The sequence below is a fragment of the Schistocerca gregaria genome, chromosome 4, assembly GCF_023897955.1.
Source record: "Schistocerca gregaria isolate iqSchGreg1 chromosome 4, iqSchGreg1.2, whole genome shotgun sequence".
NCBI lineage: Eukaryota > Metazoa > Arthropoda > Insecta > Orthoptera > Acrididae > Schistocerca > Schistocerca gregaria.
This window is the reverse complement of record NC_064923.1, coordinates 78126250-78141814: the sequence shown is the minus strand read 5'-3', so window position 1 is coordinate 78141814 and position 15565 is coordinate 78126250. Positions and strand designations below refer to the sequence as shown.

The 15565-nt window shown below is 41.1% G+C and overlaps 1 protein-coding gene across 3 annotated transcripts in view; it reads left to right on the top strand.

The window, feature by feature from the left end:
• Nucleotides 1–15565, top strand: part of LOC126268134 (protein bric-a-brac 2-like) — a 129017-nt gene that overhangs the window by 72541 nt on the left and 40911 nt on the right. The gene's annotated exons all lie outside the window — the stretch shown is intronic.

The following is a 15565-nucleotide window of genomic DNA, read 5'->3' as shown; positions in this document are numbered from 1 at the left end:
GGTCTGGCACACAGTTTTAATCTGCCAAGAAGCTTCATATCAGTGCACACTCCGCTGCAGAGTGAAAATCTCATTCTGAATTTTTGCATAAGTTGCACTTTAAATTGATTCCAGTTATATGTTTGTGTTGTGCCACTGCTTGAAGATAGGAGCTGATAGTCCTAGTACAATAAATAATGGTGACAAAGTCCTAACTGAAATATATTTATACTGTAAGACGCTTAATTTGCAAGGAAGATAAAGCCCATGAGTGGGCCTTTACATCTATACACTGTACAAAGGATGTAGTGTCCAAGTCATTTATAACTGTTCAGTAATATGAAGACTCCTGTGTGGAGTAGGTGGCCAACACTGAGTCCGCTGTACGTTGTTGACACACTGTAGCATACTCAATATGCTCTGCAGTAATCAGACTCTAAGCCAAACATGGACTGGCTGCTCAGCTCTGTGGATGGAAGTAACTATTTGCCAGCAGCAGCGGAGCAATGATACTTTCTTCAAGGCACAGCCATAGGGCGCGTAATGGTTGGTTGTTCCAGCAGGACAACTGTTGTGTCAGTGTTGGTGCCAATAGTGAGACTTGTGCTTTAATATACCAATGATGCAACATTCCTCTCCTCCAAACCTTTGCACCATCGTCATGTATGGCTGGTTCCTGGACCAGCGCCGTGGGGAAGGTATGAATGCACGCATCTCAAATGGAACAGGGTCTGTATCTGTTGCTGATGCCAGACCTCGTCTGCATTTCGGTATAAACTACTGCGAGTGGCAGAGAACACTGGCCAAAAAACCAACCACAGGGTCCACGCCCACATACAGAGATGCTGATGCTACGAATGGGACATCATCTGCAGCTGCAGGATACCCTGGGATATTCTGTTGGATGCCCAGAGGCAGTGCCTCCATGGGCATCAGCTCAGGCTGTGGGACCAGTGGTGACACTGGAGATGGCTGCTACACGTCAGTCTTCATTGGTGTCAAGACAAGAGCTGCCACGACCGAACAGGGCAAAGAGGCAGAGTTGATGACTGCTGCCACAGAACTCTGTGGAGTTCTGGGTCTGTGAATAAAAACTGTGTGGTGGAATCACAAATTCAAGACTACAGCAGCTGGTTCTGATGCTGCCAGCACAGCTCTGTTGGACTGGGAATGGTGTGTGATGATCTACCAAAAACTTCTATCATTACACCCTGTTCTCAAAGCCTACCCATGCCAAACACTCTGAAAGTGCTCTGGGGCCAAAACCTTGTAGGGCAAGACGTATGGCTTCTTGCAGTGACTGCAAGAGATGGAGAAGAATACAGTGATATTGACTGTGTAAGAGTTTTGCCATCAACTGTCACAAGACAAAAAATGATAGGAGAACAAAAATTTCATGAGGGCCTGGTCCTGTGTGTGGGATGAGCACAGGATCTCCATTTGCATCTTGAAAGTGCATAAGAACCATTTGGCTTCACCATTTGACTGTGGATGAAATGCGCTATTATGATATTCTGGGTGCTATTAACATGAAAAAATTGTCAAAAGTCATCTGACATAATTTGAGGTCCATTGTCAGAAATGATGATCTCTGGTAATGCTTCAGTACAAAAAATGGAGGTGAGGGCTGACAGTTGTGGTGGAATATATTGGGACTTCAAAGGGAAACTTGGTATAAACATCTACCACCATTCCAATAGGGTCCTAAGAAATCCACAAGTAACCATTGCCATGGTCCTGTTGGACATAGCCAATCCAGAAACTGTTGTGGTGGAGCAGACTGGTGTTCCACACAGACAATGGGGTGGTCGATCATTCAATTTGGGCATCCATGACAGTCACATACAATGACGCTGAGCTAGCTGCTTAGTGCGTACCACTCTGCAATGAACGTGATGCAACAGTTTCAACATTTCTTGTTGAGATCACATCACCAGCATCATCATTCTCAGTATGAAAAAGAATACAAATGCACAGAAAGTGATTGCTGATGTGCCAAGTAGTGGTCTATCAAGGGGTGAGGGATTTCTGTAAAGCTGAAGTACCACCCATTGTAAACATATTGCAAAATCACTTGAAGAGTTGAGTCTGAAATGGATTTGTGTGCAGTATGACAGTATTCCACTGGAGACCCATGAAGATCCTTTGAATCAATCTGGAAGCACCAATCCTCAAATGAATCAAATGAGAATCAGTACCAACTAGTAACTGTGGTAACTAGTCAGTATTTGAGTGGTGAGCCATTGGCTTGTGCAACAAGTTATACTGGTAGTTCACCAACAACAGGATCCTGAGTTGTAATTTTTGTGCTGTATGTGGCGGGACAGACCTGGAGAGGCTGAACAAATTTGTGAGTAATCTGTGAGGAGATAGAACATTGTACAAATACTGGTTAAATTTTGTGACTCCATAAATAATGGTGAATGCCTCTTTTTTCAGCTGGCAGTAATTACTCTGTGCCGTTTTTAAAGTTTTGGAAGTCAATGCGTTGAGCATGACAGAGGAACTAGTCCTGTTGGAGAGCACCAATCCAGTCCCATAGGATGACACATCAACTGTTAAGACAACTGACTTCTCTGGGTCAAAGTGGGCCAAAGAATGATCACTGAGGAGACCATCCTTAAGTCACAGAAATGCATCCTGACAGTGTTTGACACATGAAGTGAACATCTTTCCAGCAAAGCTGGCTTTTCGGAGCAGCAATTTATGGTACATCAGTTTACTTGTTGCTGCCTGTAACTTGTTAATGTTACAAAGTGCCTACAAATCCCTATTCAATGACAAGTGTGATTGTGCTAGATGGATGCCCTGTACATTACCCAGGTATTCAATTCGCATGTGGAATAACAAGCACTTTGATTTATTGCACTTTAGTCCCATGTCAGAAAGAACTTGGAACAAACACTCTTAAGTTTGTAAATTTTCTGCTGTTGTCTAACTAGACACTATTATATCATCTTAATAGTTTGCACACTGAATCTTGAATTTACTTTCAAAATCTTTTCTTAAAGAATTTACTTTATTTACTAGCGATTCATCAAGAACATTAACACATTTAATCACACTAGGTGAGCATGGGAGTAGTTGCCAGGGAGTAACTGATGAAAATGAAATTACCTTTGATAAATGGGAATTTTATTCATAAAAGCCTTTTCAAAAACAGATTTAAAATTTATAAGCAGAAAAGCACGATTTTATTTAGAGGCAGAATGAACAATATTGACAGTATGACCCTTCGAGCTGAGAAGCTTGCCGCTCCCTTTCAACACATCCGTAGTCACGACCGCTCACAACCACTTCTGAAAGACTACACTGGTGCAAATCTGCAACACACCAGATTACTTTAAACTAAAAATTTTAGCAACTCATACAAACACATCAACTATGCACCCCGTAAGAGGGATGCAAATTATACAAACACTCACACTAAGAAATTATTTGCCACCGAAAGTGCAATTTGTTTTTAAAAGTACTCTTATGGTGGAAGGGTGGTAACTTTATAAAAATGACTATTTAAATAAAACCCATGAAATTCAGACTTACATAAAATGCACAACATGCTCTACATCAGACATATACAGCATCGCAATATGATAGGCAAGATAAAAACGTATTTCAGGAATTTGGCCTTTACACCTTAATTCTATAAATTCGTTAACACCGAATCCAACAAACATGACAGAGGCAGCTATTAACGTGTGGTAGACAGACAGACAGACACTAACTGCCTAACAAATGCAGACGAGAGACAAATGACCAAGCTCGGGACAAGAGAGTGACCAAGAAAACAAGTAGAATTTAACAGGTAACTGAAACAACATATCACGAATCACTTAACTTCTAATAACTGCAATTTCTGGTGAAGACCTGGCACAGCACCCCCAAAAAAAGCTCTCCCGAAACATCCGCTGCCAGCCTCTTCAACGGAGGCAGGAAGGCACGTGATCTCCTGTCTCATGGCGTTGCAGCTCACCCTGGCCAGACTGACGTTGAGGGTTTACTCTAACTAGCACTCCAGACGACAGACAGACACACTGACTGCCCCACACTGAGCCGGCTCACCAACTGACCAGACTCGCCCCAGACTGCACCGACTCAGACTGACCCCCTTATGAGCTGATAGTGCCCCTTAAATGCACATGAACAGGCTACCTTTCCCCTTTCACACCAGAGGGAGACACCAAAACTGAGATTGCCACAGCGGTGCCACTGCCAGAAATGGAGGGCGACTGCTTTACCCTACGCGCTGTGGTGCGCTCTTCAAAACAGCAAATTTTACCACGGCTCACACACAAAGAAACTTTCACTGTTAACTGCTCCAGAAACCATTGGAAAATGGCAGGAGGTGTTACACTGCTGAGAGGGAGACAATGAAACTAATATAAATCCAAGTGCATGATAAGTACAAAAAACCATATAGACTGCTCATTCAAGGATAACTGCAAGTACATCTATTGCAGGTAAATTTGTCCATCGATTCGTTGGGCTGAGACAGGGGGATAGAGCTCACCAGTGTATGTCCTGTTATAACCGCAAAGAGCCTGACGGCTTTTTAATAACTACTAGGGGAGATACCCACTTACTTGCTGAAATCGGTTCAATAACGCTACTGTCTTGCCATTGTTTCAGTTCTTAAGTGACCTGATCATGAATGGCGTAGGGACAGGCCATTCAAAATGAAAATGTGGCTGTGTGTCATCTTTTAAAATCATGTGCACCTCAAAACCTGTAGTTTTCCCAGACCTTCATGAAGCAGAACACTATACTTTGCACATAAATCATTAACACAGTCTTGAGGCACAGCAGTATTTATTTGCAACATGTTGTTGTTGTTGTTGTTGTTGTTGTTGTGGTGGTCTTCAGTCCTGAGACTGGTTTGATGCAGCTCTCCATGCTACTCTATCCTGTGCAAGCTTCTTCATCTCCCAGTACCTACTGCAACCTACATCCTTCTGAACCTGCTTAGTGTATTCATCTGTTGGTCTCCCTCTACGATTTTTACCCTCCACACTGCCCTCCAATACTAAATGGTGATCCCGTGATGCCTCAGAACATGTCCTACCAACTGATCCCATCTTCTAGTCAAGTTGTGCCACAAACTTTTCTTCTCCGCAATCCTATTCAACACCACCTCATTAGTTATGTGATCTACCCATCTAATCTTCAGCATTCTTCTGTAGCACTACATTTTGAAATCTTCTATTCTCTTCTTGTCCAAAATAGTTATTGTCTATGTTTCACTTCCATACATGGCTACACTCCATACAAATACTTTAAGAAACAACTGCCTGACACTTAAATCTATATTCGATGTTAACAAATTTCTCTTCTTCAGAAACGCTTTCCTTGCCATTGCCAGTCTACATTTTATATCCTCTCTACTTCGACCATCATCAGTTATTTTGTTCCCCAAAAAGCAAAACTCCTTTACTACTTTAAGTGTCTAATTTCCTAATCTAATTCCCTCAGCATCACCCGACTTAATTCGACTACATTCCATTATCCTCGTTTTGCTTTTGTTGATGTTCATCTTATATCCTCCTTCCTTGGCACTGTCCATAACATTCAACTGCTCTTCCAGCTCCTTTGCTGTCTCTGACAGAATTACAATATCACTGGCGAACCTCAAAGTTTTTATTTCTTCTACTCCGAATTTTTATGTTGTTTCCTTCCCTGCTTGCTCAATGTACAGATTGAATAACATCGGGGAGGGCCACAACCCTGTCTCACTCCCTTCCCAACCACTGCTTGTCTTTCGTGCCCCTCGATTCTTATAACTGCCATATGGTTTCTGTCAAATTGTAAATAGCCTTTCGCTCCCTGTACTTTAGCCCTGCACCCTTTAGAATTTGAAAGGGAGTATTCCAGTTAACATTGTCAAAAGCTTTCTCTAAATCTACAAATTCTAGAAATGTAGGTTTGCCTCTTCTTACTCTAGCTTCTGAGATAAGTCGTAGGGTCAGTATTGCCTCACGTGTTCCAATATTTCTATGGAGTCCAAACTGATCTTCCCCGAGGTCAGCTTCTACAAGTTTTTCCATTCGTCTGTAGAGAATCCGCGTTAGTATTTTGCATCCGTGACTTATTAAACTGATTGTTCGGTAATTTTCATATCTGTCAGCACCTCCCTTCTTTGGGATTGGAATGATTATATTCTTCTTGAAGTATTAGGGTATTTCGCCTGTCTCATACATCTTGCTCACCAGATGGTAGAGTTTTGTCAGGACTGGCTCTCCCAAGTCCGTCAGTAGTTCTAATGGAATGTTGTCTACTCCCGGGGCCTTGTTTCGACTCAGGTCTTTCTGTGCTCTTTCAAACTCTTCACGTAGTATTGTATCTCCCATTTCATCTTCATCTACATCCTCTTCCATTTCCACAATATTGTCCTCAAGTATATTGCCCTTGTATAGAGCCTCTATATACTCCCTTCACGTTTCTGCTTTCCCTTCTTTGCTTAGTACTGGGTTTCCATCTGTGGTCTTGATATTCATGCAAGTGGTTCTCTTTTCTCCAAAGGTCTTTTTAATTTTCCTGTAGGCAGTATCTATCTTACCCCTAGTGATATACACCTCTACATCCTTACGTTTGGCCTCTAGCCATCCCTGCTTAGCCGTTTTGCACTGTCAATCTCATTTTTGAGACGTTAGTATTCCTTTTCTACTGCTTCATTTACTGCATTTTTATATTTTATCCTTTCTTCAATTAAATTTAATATTTCTTCTGTTACCCAAGGATTTCTACTAGCCCTCGTCTTTTTACCTACTAGGTCCTCTGCTGCCTTCACTACTTCATCTCTCAAAGCTGCTCATTCTTCTTCTGCTGTATTTCTTTCCCCCATTCCTGTCAATTGTTCCCTTATGCTCTCCCCGATACTCTGTACAACCTCTGGTTTAGTCAGTTTATCCAGGTCCCATCTCCTCAAATTCCCACTTTTTTTTCAGTTTCTTCAGTTTTAATCTACAGCTCATAACCAATATATTGTGGTCAGAGTCCACATCTGCCCCTGGAAATGTCTTACAATTTAAAACCTGGTTCCTAAATCTCTGTCTTACCATTATATAATCTATCTGAAACTTGTCAGTATCTCCAGGCTTCTTCCAAGTATACAACCATCTTTTATGATTCTTGAACCAAGTGATAGCTGTGATTAAGTTGTGCTCTGTGTAGAACTCTATCAGGTAGCTTCCTCTTTCATTTCTTAGCCCCAATCCATATTCGCCTACTACGTTTCCTTCACTCCCTTTTCCTACTACTTAATTCCAGTCACCCATGACTATTAAATTTTTGTCTCCCTTCACTATCTCAATAATTTCTTTTATTTCATCATACATTTCTTCAATTTCTTTGTCATCTGCAGAGCTAGTTGGCATATAAACTTGTACTTCTGTAGTAGGTGTGGGTTTTGTGTCTATCTTGGCCACAATAATGCGTTCACTATGCTGTTTGTAGTAGCTTACTCGCACTCCTATTTTTTTATTCATTATTAAACCGACTCCTGCATTACTCCTATTTGATTTTGTATTTATAACTATATATTCACCTGTCCAAAAGTCGTGTTCCTCCTGCCAGCGAACTTCACTAATTCCTACTATATCTAACTTTAACCTATCCATTTCCCTTTTTAAATTTTCTAACCTACCTGCTCGATTAAGGGATCTGACATTCCATGCTCCGATCCGTAGGACGCCAGTTTTCTTTCTCCTGATAACGACGTCCTCCTGAGTAGTCCCTGCCCTTAGATCCGAATGGGGGACTAATTTACCTCCGGAGTATTTTACCCAAGAGGACGCCATCATCATTTAACCATACAGTAAAGCTGCATGCCCTCGGGAAAAATTACGGCCGTAGTTTCCCCTTGCTTTCAGACGTTCGCATCACAGCAAGGCCGTTTTGGTTAGTGTTACAAGGCCAGATCAGTCAATCATCCAGACTGTTGCCCCTGCAACTACTGAAAAGGATGCTGCCTCTCTTCAGAAACCACACGTTTGTCTGGCCTCTCAACAGATACCCCTCCGTTGTGGTTGCACCTACGGTACGGCTATCTGTATTGCTGAGGCACGCAAGCCTCCCCACCAACGGCAAGGTCCATGGTTCTTGGGGGGGATTTACAGCATATTATACTGAATGTCTAGGTCAAGCAAGTCAAATAATCCAGACTAAAATTGTTTGGGCTGTCGCTAGAACACAAGACATGAAATAACAGTTTAAGTAACATTGCAAATTGTTGTTGGTAGGCTGCACATGACCAATGCTGGAATATTGTGACCATTGTATGCTGATAGAGTGGAATTAGACTGCAGCAGTTGTGGGCTGCCTAACAGTTTATAAGTGCTTCTGTGCAGCAAAGTTATGGAAGCTCCTTTATCTAATTGTCGTTTAGAGAATGCTCCACCACACACAAATGTACTTATACATAGTTTATTTCTCTGGTGTTGGATCACTTGTGAATGTTTCTGTTTATTTGAAGGCGGAGCCTCTGATTGTGCCTCTTGCACAGCTCAGCTGATACTACATTTACTTCTACTGAGGAACGTTGTGAAGTAAAGTCTTACTGTTACTTGGCACAATAGATTTGCAAACACACAGTTTCAATGTGGCTGCGCATACCACAGGAAGAGCACTTTTCCTGCATGTGTGCTATATATGGTCATGTGCTGTGTAGCAGTGCAGGCACAAGTTCTTGTATTAGACCGCTAAGTGGCATATACACAGTGTGACTGACTGTTGTTAACACTTGACTTTGCATGCCACTAGACTTCTGATTAGATAACTGAGTGTGTTGTGCCCTTTGAACTATATAAATGTCTCGAGTCTCTAAATCTGTCTCTGATATATCTACAGTGTTCTGAGTCTCTTTAATAGAAAAAGCAGTTTCTAGATCAGAATTTGGTGTCTTCAAAATAACAATCTGCATTGACATGTCCGTTATATTTTGGGTAATTGTGCCACTGACCAAGAGCATAAAATTTTTTCATCTGGCAGCTGGTACATGCACCTCAGTGTCTATTTACTCATCTAACTTCTGAAGTAATGACTGATAACCAACGTCCTCCAGTTGAGAGTCCAGAGACAGTTTGAAGCACTACCGAAACACTTCGGCACCCACATTTGAAAGGAAACAAGCCTTGCACTGTATTCCAGTTATGTCATAGACAGAGAAATTCACTTTAAGTTGGGCACGGTATTTGGCCTAGTCCTCTTGCTGGCTGTAAAATTCTCGGAATTTGGTTGTCGCTGTAGTTCATTGAGGTACTGCTTCTGTTGCAAGTACTTGCATCATTTGAGTAACACTCTGCACCAGTTGTCAAATCCATGGCCCTTTCAACTGAACCACATCCATCAGAAAAAGCATTTGTGGTGGCACAGACATGATAATTCACTAAAGCAAACACAATAAACCAAAAATGTCACTTTTGATGGTGGGAGAACACAACACGGTAAGTTCTCTTTTCTTGTTGACAATGTTTTGTCGTTACTCGGAGGTAGAAATGGACAGTCCTAAAACAGTAAGTAATCCTGATTCAATCTTAACCAAAACATGTTTATTCTGTAAGAGACTAAACCTGTTAGTGGGTCCTTACATCAGTACACTGTATAAGGTATACAGTGTCCAGGTCACTGATAACTGTTGAGTAATATATAAAGTCCTTCGGCGTGGAATAGTCGGCTGGCACTGTGTTCACTGCAGCTTGTTGACACTGTACCACACTCAATATGCTCCATAGTAATCAGACTCGAGGCCAGATACAGGCTGGCTGTTCAACTCTGCAGATGGAAGTAAATATTCTTTTGCAGCAGTAACTTCCTTGAAGGTGTGACCATAGACCGCATCTTGGTTGGTTGCTCTGGCAGGCAGTAACTTTCCTACTACTGGTGTTGGTGATAGTGCCAACTGTGAGATATGTCGATGACAACACAGTTTTCCTGATGAAGTTAACTGAACTTTTGCTTATCCCACATGTGACTTCTAGTTAAATGTTACTTTCATAGTTCCTCATCATTTTCACCAATAAAATCCTCATTGTCTTTGCATCTGAAATGGCAGGAGATCTTTAATCCAACTGCACATTGGCACACCTTGTCCATTGAAATTTGGTTAGCTACTCAACTGTATACCAATGTCAGACAAAAAAAAAAAAAAAAAAATCCATGTAGACTTGCTTCCTTGTCCAGGGTTCAGAATGGAGCTACACACTCTGGTGGTAAGGTACTCAACACTCACCAGATGTAAAGCAGGGAATTGGGAATTCCTATCAATTCAAAAGAAAATGAAAAGATACCTCATTAGCAACTCATTCACAAAAATCTAGTCGTCTAGATTCATGGATTCAAAGGTTATGTTAGCTACATGGCAAATAGCAACTTTTGTTATAGAGCTGCATGACAAGTAATAATATTCAATAAGCAGGAGGAAGTGTTTATATATGTAAAGATATTTACCTGAAAAATACCATTGTAATCAAGTAAATATCGGGTGTCTCAGAATGAGTATCGAGGTTTTAAAGCTTTGTAGCATTTACTACATTCGGCTTACACCTAAAAGTAATGCATCTAATGAAAGAATAAGTTAGACAGTTTTTCTTAGACGTGTTCAACACGAGTACCATTCATCATACATTGAGTTGATAGGTGAGTTCTTACTAAAGCTCGATCAGTGAGTCTAGAGTAATTGTTGCAACAACTGCTTCAATCCTATTTCTTAAGTCGGGTATATCCACTGGTATCAGAAGAATGTATACATGATCCTTATAAAAACTGCATGGTGTCAGATTGGGTGAACATGGAGGCCAAGCTTTGTCATGCGGCCTCTTACGGCCAATCAAGCAGTCAAGTACAACATAGTTTAACCAATCACATACAGAATTACACCAGTAAGGTTGTGTGCCATCTTGCTACAAAATAAAGTTATGTGGTTCAGATTCCTTGAATTGAGAAAAGAGCCATAGTTCAAGGGCATGAAGATAAGGAACACCAGTTATAGTTGGGTCACCAAAGAAAAAGGCCCATAAGCTTTTCAATGGGATATGGCACAAAAAAACGTTCAATTTAGGGGAGTCTCATTGCAGTTGTACCATGTCGTGGGGATTTACCGAACTGCAGATGTGCACATAGTGTGTGTTCACATCATTTTCACATAGGTTAAATGTCAATTTGTCATTCAAGGCAATGTGATTTAGAAAATTTTCAATTTCATACAGCAATTTTTTTGCGAAGTTGGACATACACTATAGTCTGGAGACTTTAGAGCTTGTAACAACTGCAAACGATAAGGACATAGTTGTGTCTCCTTAAAAGGCTCCACACAGGTATCAATGGGATTGCTAATTTGTGACTTGTCTTCCAAACTGATTTTTTATGTATGTTCATGAAAGACTCTCTCACTTGTTCAGCATGTTATTCCGTCACTATTGGTCATCATGCATTGAAGACAACTGGTACCTTCAAACTGATGATATTTGGAACTTAATATGAATAGCACATTGCCCTGTAACAACAGATTCAGGCCCTGCAAACTGTAAAACACGGGACGCCTTCTGTTCACTAATTGCCATCTTTGCTACTAATGTTTTGAAATAGAAGAGACAGGAATCAATCCATCTGCATACATATACAAACAGAAATGTCCGAGTTGCTCTTTCATTCAGTGTATTATTTATGATTATAAGTTGAATTCAATAAATGCTACAAAATCTTAAAACCACAATATTAATTTTGAAACACCCAGCATTAAGGTCCTAATAGAAGGTAAACAGCAGATATGTAGTTGTGGGAATAATAAATCCAGCAATAGGCTGTAGTGTGGTGTGCATTACCATTGGTAAATAAGTTTATATCTGAAGTTACTCTCAGTGTTGAGTCTTCCTATGTCAATTACGAATGTGTATTCCTATACTTAGAAATAAAAAGTAATTCTGTGTACTTCAGAAACAAACACTAAAACTGTGCAAACCCTCTACTGATATAACAAATGCAGACAATAATGCTGACTGCACTCCACCGTGCTTTTGGGGTTTCCATGCCATGGGCCATGCTGTGCCATGGGCTCTTGTTAACCTAGATGTTGACAGTGCTGGTGAATTCTTCCTCATTGTGACCACACTCAGGGGCAATAAACTGGCAGCCCTATGGCTTGAGTGGTTCTTCCGTACTGTTTTTGCTGTTACAGGCCCCCTGTTATGAAAAATATTTTTGTTCAGAAAAAAAATTACCAATGATCTTTAACAGTTTACACTAGTGATCAGAAATTTATGGCAGCAGAAGATAGTGTTCATCAGTAGTGTGCTTTTGGGTGTTCTGTTGAGTTGTTCCCATTTTCTGCACAATTTTTGAGCAACTGACCCAGCCTTCTTCTTCACGTGCTGGAAGTTTTGTTGTTGCGTGTACTCACTGCCTGGACTTCAACTAGACTATGAACTGATCTCACGCCGCTATTTATAGTCAAGGTTGGTTCCTGATGCTCACTACACTCTCTGGTGCTCTTTTGTTTCTCAGAGCTCATACTGATATTCCATGAAACACAAATTCTCTCTGGGTTTTTCCCAACTCTAATGGATATGAGGGCCAGTGAGATATTAATAAATTGAGTGTGAAGCCCAAGCATTGCTTAGATGGAAATCTCCATCCCTGTTTACTACATTTTCTGAATCTCTCAAATAATGGAAACTCCAGGTAGGAATATCAGCAATGTAAGAAAAGACAGATTGCTACTTACCATAAAGAAGACACATCTAGTTGCAGACAGGTAAAGTTAAAAGACACTTACAAGCTTTCGGTCACAGCCTTCGTTAGTAAAAGAGACACACATGCGTTGCCCCCCCCACCCCCCACCCAACTGCCAACTCCAGTATTTTGGTCTGGAATGCAACTGTCATGTAGGATGCAACCAGCAATTTGGAGGGGCCAGGCAAGGGGAAGGAATTGTAGTGTACGGGTGGGGAGAAAGGCAAACACTGTCTGGCTGAGTGTGCAGGGACTAGACTGTCAACAGGTAGAGCATCATGAGGTTGTGGGGCAGAGGAGGTGGGGGATAAAGGAGTAAAAAAGGAGAGGAGTGGGGAAAGACAGGCAGATGTGTTGGAAAAAGGTTGCGGATAAACAGGGTGGGAGGTGAGATGACAGGACAGAGGGGTTGAAACTGTTGTGTGGAGGTTGTGGGTTCAGTATGTTATGGTAGAGTTTAAATGTTCCAGGAACTCTTGAAGATTTTCTGCTCCACATTGTCACCCCCCAAACATAAGGTCCACTTACCAATAGAAATATGTTTGTTTCAACTTGGCAGATTCTAGTGCATTTTCTTGAAAGAGTTTCATGTACAGCAGGGGTGAGCAAGAACTCAACTCGTGAGCCAAACCCTGGTTCATGTGCAAAAATGCTCAACTTAGGTGCACACCCCCCTCCCCCAGTCACACAAAACTATGTGAATGGAGAAAGGAGGGAACTGTGACATGCCATATTTAGATGGCAATTTAGTCACACTGCATATGGCTTGGTTTCATATTTCACATGTATCAACAACATAGATCACAAACAAAATAAATTTTCAACAAAAACAATCAATTATTGATAAAATTATTTAATTGGATAGATAAAAAAATCTATTCACCAAGCGACAGCAAAACATAAACATAGAAGACTGTTGTGATTAGCAAGCTTTCAGAACCAGTGGCTCCTCCTTCAGGCAGAAAGGTTGCAGGGGAAGGAAGAAGGGTGAAGGAAATGGTCTGGAGAGGTCTAGGAAAAGGGGTAGATTTAGGGAAAGTCACCCGGAACTGTGAGTCACTGGAGACTTACCATACGAGATGAGAAGGAAAGACTGATTGTTGGGGACTGCATCAGACGAGATTTGAAAACCTGAGAGCTTAAAGGTGGAAGACAGGGTAATATGCAAGACAGAGATTGCTACTAAAACATGTATGAGTTAATAAGCGTGAGAAGCCAAGCGCATTGTATGTAGCAGAGATTGGAGGGAGCGGTGAAAAATACACACAAAAGACAATGACATATGTAGAAATCTAAAATGGAGAGAAGCAAAGAGTAGTTACATTGAAGAAAATCTGAGATAGAAGAAATTAACGTATATTAAGGCCAGATGGGTGGCGAGAACTGATAACATGTTGTGGTGCTAGTTACCACCTGTGGAGTTCTGAGAAACTGGTGCCTGGGGGAAGAATCCAGATGGCATGTGTGGTTGAAACGGGTGTTGAAATCATGAATGTCATGTTGTAGAGCATGTTCTGCAACAGGATATTGTGAGTTGCCGGTATATACCCTCTGCCTAAGCCCATTCATCAGAACTGATAATTTGGTGGTAGTCATGCCAATGTAAAAAGCCAAGTAGTGTTTACGTAACAGCTTGCATATAATGCGTCATTTCACAGGTGACTCTCCCTTTGATGGTATATGTTTTGCCAGTCACAGGGCTATTATAGGTGGTGGTAGGAGGGTGCATAGGGCAAGTCTTGAAGTGGGGACAGTCAGAGGGGTAGGACCCATAGGGTAGGGAGATGGGTGCGGAAGGAGTGTAGGGTCTGACAAAAATATTGCAGAGATTGGGGGGTGACAGAAAGCTATTCCAGGTGTGGTGGGCAGAGTTTCAGACAGAATGGATCTCAGTTCAGGGGAAATGAGATCCATTCTGTCTGAAATTTTGCCATTTACGTTAATTTCTTCTGTCTCAGCTTTTCTTCACTGTAACTACTCTTTGCTTCACTCCGTTTTAGTTTCTTACATCTTTCATTGTCTTTCGTGTCTATTTTTCACTGCCCTCTCCCAGCTCTGTTATGTACAATGCACTTGGCTTCTCCTGCTTATTAACCGATACAGGATGTCTTAGTAGTAATCTCTGTCTTTCATATTACCCTGTCTTTCACCTTTAAGCTCTCAGGTTTTCAAATCTCGTCTGATGCAGTCCCCCAACAATCAATCTTTCCTTCTCATCCTGTACTGTAAGTCTCCCCAACCCATGGTCCTGGGTGACTTTCCAAAAATCTACCCCTTTTCCTAGACCTCTCCAGTCCTTTTCCTTCACCCTTCTTCCTTCCCCTTCAACCTTTCTGCCTAAAGAAGGAGTCACTGGCTCCAAAAGCTTGCCAATCACAACAGTCTTCTATGTGTGTGTTCTGTCGCCGCTTGGTGAGTGAATTTGTTATTTATCCAATTAAATAAAACAAATTTTCAGTATTATTTAATTATTTTTGGTGTGCTGAATGAATAATATAACTTTTATCTGGTGCTAATTTTCGGCATACGGGCAGATGCAAACAATTTCATAGATTTTTTACTCATGTTGCCACATAATTATGACTTATTTACTTTCATAATCAAAAAATGGTCTTCCACACACATGTTGATTGAATTGTTTCAGCACTTTTGCAACATCATTATGGAGGTGTGGAAACTCTACCTGAGTAAAACAATGTAGGGTTATTCCATGTCAAATGAACCAGAAAAATGCAAAGTGCAACCTACTAGCATGGATTTTCATGAAATTTGGTACACATGGTTTGTTCAGATATATAATGACTAGTTTAAAATTTCAGACCTCTATCTGAAGCTGATATAGAGCTAGAAAAGCCTGATTTTTTAG